The 7,110-nt window shown below is 35.0% G+C and overlaps 1 non-coding gene across 1 annotated transcript; it reads left to right on the forward strand.

Annotated features, from left to right (window-relative positions):
• The first annotated feature begins 357 nt into the window (after positions 1-357).
• Positions 358-464, forward strand: LOC127109787 (small nucleolar RNA R71). Its single transcript, XR_007797039.1, has one exon. It is a non-coding gene; the product is annotated as a small nucleolar RNA R71 (small nucleolar RNA).
• Positions 465-7,110: the final 6,646 nt, after the last annotated feature.

Here is a 7,110-nt window from a genome sequence, read left to right on the forward strand (position 1 = left end):
TGACAATCTGCAGGAGTGTGACCTTGGATTCCACAGACTTCGCAATTCTGAGTTATGGCAACTACTGTGGCTGGAGGTGATACATTTAAACTTTCAATTTTCTGGACCAGAGCATCCACCTTTGCATTAACATGATCAAGGTTACTTATCTTGTACATGCCAGTTTTCGTTTGAGGTTTTTCCACCATTGTTCGTTCGGTTCCCCACTGATAGTGGTTTTGAGCCATGCTTTCGATAAGTTGGTAAGCGTCTGCATAAGGTTTGTTCATTAGTGCACCACCTGCGGCGGCATCTATTGTTAACCTCGTGTTGTACAGGAGACCATTATAGAATGTATGAATTACTAACCAGTCTTCTAAACCATGATGTGGACAAAGTCTCATCATATCTTTGTATCTTTCCCATGCTTCAAAAAGAGACTCGTTATCTTTCTGTTTAAATCCATTTATTTGGGCTCTTAACATAGCTGTTTTGCTTGGCGGAAAATATCGAGCAAGAAAAACTTTCTTCAACTCGTTCCATGTGGTGACTGAGTTGGAAGAAAGAGATTGAAGCCATCTTCTAGCGCTATCTCTTAGTGAGAAAGGAAAAAGACGAAGTCGAATTGCCTCTGAAGTGACACCATTAGCTTTAACAGTATCAGCGTATTGGACAAATACGGATAAATGAAGGTTAGGATCCTCGGTAGGATTCCCAGAGAATTGGTTCTGTTGTACTGCCTGCAACAGTGAAGGTTTGAGTTCAAAGTTGTTTGCTTCGATTGCGGGTGGAGCAATACTTGAATGCGGTTCATCTTGCGATGGAGCGGCATAATCTCTAAGAGCACGAGCTGGTTCTGCCATCTCGGGTATCGAAGGGAAAATATTTTTGAAATCAGGAAGTTCTAAAGGAGGGAGATTGTTTGCAGCACGATATTCCCGAATTCGTCGTAAGACTCGGAGATATAGTTCGATGTCGTTGATTCGTAAGTAGAGCGGTTCGCCTTGAGAGCGAGTGCGTGGCATACAAATCAACGAAAGAAAGAAAAGAAAAAGAAAAGCCTTAGTCTCTACAGCGTAACAGGAGAATTACGATATCGACTAAATAAAAGTCCCCGGCAACGGCGCCAAAAACTTGATCGCTCGACTTTATGAGTCGAATTGGGGTACAAACTGCAAGTGCACAGTTCTATCGCGTAGTTTTAAAAGATATCGATCCCACTGGGACTTATGAATCGATATACCGTTATCTAAGGTTACTTCGTAAACCTAAGGCAGATGATATTTTGATTGTTTGGGGGAAAAGTTAAAACTAAACTAAAATCTAGATTAAATATCAATAAAGCGGATATCGGTACGTAATTCGTCGTAATTAGGGAATCAATTCTTTATTGGTCTCTTGGTTTTAAAAATAAATCTTTTCAGTTGACGCTATTGGTTAAAAGTTTTATCTAAAACTCTCGCTCTGTTGAATAAACTATGATTTTATATTAACGTAGCTGTCACTTATAGTTAAGTCAAAAACCACTTTTTGAAAACAATAGAATCCGTAGAAACTCTTTTTAAGAAAACACTAATCGTTTAAACACCCTTATCTTAAACTCTCGCTCTGTTGACTTAGTTGTCACTTATAGTTAAGTCAAAAACCACTTTTTGAAAACAATAGAATTCGTAGAAACTCTTTTTAAGAAAACACTAATCGTTTAAACACCCTTATCTCAAACTCTCGCTCTGTTGACTTAGGTTATATAATTAAATTCAAATGCTTAACTCTCGCCCTCACATTCAATCTTTAAAAATACTTTTTGAAAAAGGTTAGAATTTAATTAACTCTAAAAATTGCTCTCGCCCTGATCTAGAATTAATGTCCAATTTACACTGTCCAGTCAAAACCTCAAACTCTCGCTCTATTGATTTTAACTTCTTTATGTCTTTTACTTTCGTACAAAAACTTTGTTATTAAACCTGTAAATTGAGACCGTAAAAAGAGTGATTTTAATTTTAAACTTAATTAAACCAACTTAGTTTTGATTCCTTCATTCCGCTTACTTTACATACCGATACCTAAATAAATCAGCCAGACATGCTAAACATACTTAAATAAATAACATGCATAAACAGATTCATCACAGGCAAACAGTATAAATTAATAGTAAAAACAAGCATATATAAATTCAACAAATAAATATAGAACCTGAATAATTAAATAGCAGTCTTGAACACTCCACCACAGACTGGTTGGATTTGTTCTTGAGTTCTTCAATCAGGCAGAAAAATAAAACGAAGGAATAAAAAAAACTAGATTCTAACGTAAGGTTAGATCCGGTAAAAGGTACACAATAGTTTTCGGTGTAGAAAGTATTGTGCGAAAAATTAATTAAGAGCTAGAAAAGAAAATAGAATTGCAAAAGAAAACAATATAGAAATTTGTAAAAGTAATACTGTAAAAATATGCCTAAGCTGCTGGAAGAAGTAAAAAATGCGAAAACGGCAAAAATCTGGAAAAAGCGTGGAACCTAGAGCTTTCCAAAAAGCTACTATTTATATGCTACCTCCTGCAACTGCCTTCCGCGTCAAAAGTCTTCAACGTGCAGAATAGTTGGGCGTGGAAATAGGACTCAACTTCTCTGAAGCGTTCCTTGTGTCTCAAATATAGGGGAATGGTGTGACGTCCGTCACACCATGTGTGACGCTCGTCACACAAGTGCATATAGCGTGACGCTCATCACAACCTCTGTGACGCTCGTCACAGGCACAACGTCTGTGCCTTCTTTGGGCTGGGCTTGGCTTTTGCTATTTGTTTCCAAAAACTTCTTTTTGCACCTCCTTTTCTTCCTTTTTTTTACTTTTGCTTCAAATAGATACCTGAGATAAATAGAAAGAAAATACCGCGTAACATCCGATAAAATGAAATAAATTAAAGTAAATAATAATATAATTTAATTGAATTAAGTCCTAAAATGTGATATAGTTTCATGTTATCACAAAGCACCCAACTAAGATATGCCTGTAACAACCCAATTTTTAGTAATTATTTCTTATATTATTATTACTATATTTTATTTTATTTATTTGGAGTGTTAATTAATTAATTGATTGTTAGGTAGTATAATAATTGATTATATTAATTAATTTGGTGTGTTAATTAATTATTTAGTTGATATGAGATATAATGAATAATTTAATTAATTAACTTGGTGTGCATATTGTGTTAGCTTAATTTAATTGAACTAATTAGAGATATTTAAATATTAGGTCTTATTGGGCCTATTAATTAAATTAGAAGTATCATGCTTTAAACCCAAATGTAATACTAGTATATAAGAGGTAGGAGAGTGAGAAGTAGAATTCATTTGATCATTTGAGGGCAATAGAGAAAAAGAAGAGGAAAAGTAAGGAGAAAAGGGGAAGAACAAGAGAGAAGCTGGGTTCCAGAAAATTGAAGAGGTGAGGGGGGGAATCTTTATTATTATGGGTTAGTATGATTGGGGCAATGGATAGAAGTATGTTAGGTTAAAATCCCTAATTTTTTATGGTTGTTGAAATTGTTAGGTTTTGAGGAGTATTCTTGATTTGTGGTGATTTGATTGTGTTAAAACTGCAAATTAACGTTATATACTAGAGTATTGTATGAGTTATAATTTTCTGAACGTTTGGCTTTTTACGGAATCGAAATCGGAGGTCCAAAAGTCCTCCAACGATGAAAAACACAGAAAATTCTGCATTCTGTTTTGCGTTAACCGGTTACCCACCGAGCGTTAACCGATTACTTGCTTGAATTTCTGCATTCTGTTTTGCGTTAACTGGTTACCCACCGAGCATTAACCGGTTACTTGCTTGAATTTCTGCATTCTATTTTGTGATAACCGGTTACCCACCGAGCATTAACCGGTTACTTGCTTGAAAATCTGCGCAGGAAGTTGATTCTGTTTTGTGTTAACCGGTTACCCACTGAGCGTTAACAGGTTACTTGCTGTGAAAAATGAAAAATTGAGATTTTAAAAGTTGTATTCATTTGAAATGAAATCTAAGTGTGCGTATTTGATAATTAGCCTATATTTGTGAATGATATATTGTTATGAATGTGTATATGTACCATTGGTGGATAATTCATAGAGTTGAATTATGGTGATATGTGGAATGTTAAGATGGTAGAGATGATCTTAATTGCATATGTGTTGGTATTTATACATTCATTCATGGCATGGTCGGCTTCATGGTGGAAACGGTGAAACTGTGGGTTCAAAGGATAATAGACGTTGATCCTTAATTGGAAATAGGCGTAGCAGACGTTGATCCTTAATTGGAAATAGACGTAGTGGCTTGGATTCTAGATATTGAATCGGAAAGCGGTGAAACTGTGGGTTCACATAGACGTTGATCCTTAGTTGGAAATAGGCGTAGCAGACGTTGATCCTTAATTGGAAATAGACGTAGTGGCTTTGATCTTGTCCGGATCGGAAGCGTGGCTTGGATTCTAGATATTGAATCGGAAAGCGGTGAAACGTTGGGTTCACATTGCGGTACCACATGCATAGAGTCACACGTCTTGCATTGAGTCACATTAGAGTTATGTGATAATTGAGTGTATGCAGTGTTGTGATTGTGATGTGTGTCTGAGATATGGTAATTGAATTTGGTAATGTTTGGATACATAATTTGGCAAATGTGTGATTATGTGATAATTGTAGTTATGTGTATATTGGGAATATAGTATTGGATTTTAATATTATACTCCTTGGGTTTTGATGGATGTTTGAAACATGTGAAATAAATGTTAGTTAATATTATTTACATGGTCATACGAAGTGTGATGAATTCCTTTAATTGTTGATTTAATCATTGTGCCTTATTATACTTCTCCATAATGATTTGAATTCTCACCCTTTTTGTTTGAATGTTACCTTTACATGGGCATCGTGCAGATACTAAGGAGTAGTATTGCTGAAGCAAGTGGAAGGTAGCTCATTCGAGATTTAGCCGGAGAGCTTCCGTATTCTAGTTAGGAGACTAGGTAGTGAGTCAATGCTTTGGTCATGTAACACGGGGTAGATTAGTAGTATTGAACTCATATCTTATTTGGATATGCATTATGAACATGTTTATTTGCAATTGTTGTTTGAGAGGCCATAGTGCCAAATATTCTGGATATGGTTTTATTTGATCGTGAAGAGATTATTGAGAGATGATCATGGTATGGGACATGGATCATTTTATGAAATGCATGAGTATTCATTATTTTCCGCTGCGAACGCATATTCTTGAATATTCATGATAAGTGAAATGTGTTATTTTAAATGACCAGGTGTGTTGTATATTGATGATGAATGATGTTGGTTTTTGAAAGGTTTTTAGTTTTTGAAAACGTCAATGTGACGCCCTTTTGTTTATATGCGTGCTTATTTACTTTGATTATATGTTAAGTATTTTGGGGTAGAAAAAGGGGTGTTACAATGCCTGTCAAACACTGCAACAACCATTGCTTTATTTCGAAAATGAATCAATGTCTCAGTTCAACCGACCAACCCGTCCACTTATAACCTAACCAACCTGATCCATCTACGACGACATGGGGACCAATATCGATTACGACAGTGCGTCCTATTGGGGATAGATGCTCAATATGTTAGATAACAATAATATCTTAGGGACCTCGCACCAAACACCCCATGTGAATACTAAGAGGCCCCAAACACCTTAGAGAAATCGTGGGAGGCATCGACGACAAAGCAATGCGCCGAGGTGTGGAATCGATAGTTGTTATGATGAAGCGACGATGACTAAAGTGATTATTAGAACATGTAAATATTCCAATATAATTCCACATCACTTGGTTTTCATTCCTTGGTTAACTTACTTCACTATATAAGGAATCCACACGTTTCATTCCAAAATACACCAAAAATTTTTATTGAGTTTTTCCTTCCTCGCTCTCATAACTCTGCGTCTTTCGAATTGTCAAAGCGCAAACTTATCCCCATTTCTTTCCATGCGTTGGATTTTCAAAGTATTTTCTTGAATTCTGTTTAGAGAATTAGTTGAATTTTTTCTTGTTTGAGTTGAGATATTACTAAATATTCTTTGGGTTCTTTTAGGAGATTTATTTGAATTTTTTATTATTTGAGAAATTTTTTTAGTGGTAATCAAAGTGTCAATCAAACACAATAATTGAATTATTTAAATTTAAGCAAATTTATCTTATGCAATTTCTTTTTTTTACACATCATTCAGATCATAATTCTTGAATTATTAAAAATAGATTTAATTCATATCTTAGTCCCTTAACTTAATTTATTATTTCTATTTAGTTCCTTAATTCAAAAACATTACACTTCAGTCCCTTAAAACACCATGGTTAGCCTTATAAGTCTCTTGTGTTAAATTCTATTGAAAAAATGTTAGTAAAACCTATGTGGAAAATTAGAAACATTGACATCGCATATTGTTTTAGTTTTTTTAAATTATTAATAAACATATTCTAATTTAAAGTATGTGCTATCATTTCCAAGTATAGAAACATCATTTATGAACTTTTCATCTACCAACAAAAGCATATTTCTGTATCTAAACTGCTCAACTTCAAACCCTAAGTTATTGTTCTACTCTCTCATTGTCTGAAACCCTAGCTGGGAAGGAGATGATTTGAAGCGACGAAGACGACGATAGTTGGAGCGACGAAGAAGGCGATACTTATCTACTTTCACCATTGTTCATTTTTAGTCTAAGGTACGTGTCATTCGGTGAACTGACTTGGGGTATTTTGCTTTTTATCGCAATGTCGCGGATAGCAAGAGTCGCCACCGACTTTTCTTTTATCCAATAAGGAAAGGTGGAAAAGAACAGGAAAGACCTCAATAGATTTTAGGTTCGGGAGGTACATTATACAAAGGGAAGGCGTTAGCACCCTTTGTATCCATGGTTATCCATGGGCTCTTAATTGCTGGATCACTTATATTTTTGTCTGAAAAGTGTTGGTGAATTGCTTAAAAAATGTTTGAAAGAGAGTTTAACTTTGTAATGATTCTCGTATGAATGTATACAAAGTGTTTATCTCGTTTGATTTTGAAAGCGGTTTAGAAAAGGTATAACTTGGTAATGATTCTAGTGTGAATGTATACCAAGTGTGACGTGT

This window comes from Lathyrus oleraceus, chromosome 7 (assembly GCF_024323335.1).
Source record: "Lathyrus oleraceus cultivar Zhongwan6 chromosome 7, CAAS_Psat_ZW6_1.0, whole genome shotgun sequence".
NCBI classification, from domain to species: domain Eukaryota; kingdom Viridiplantae; phylum Streptophyta; class Magnoliopsida; order Fabales; family Fabaceae; genus Lathyrus; species Lathyrus oleraceus.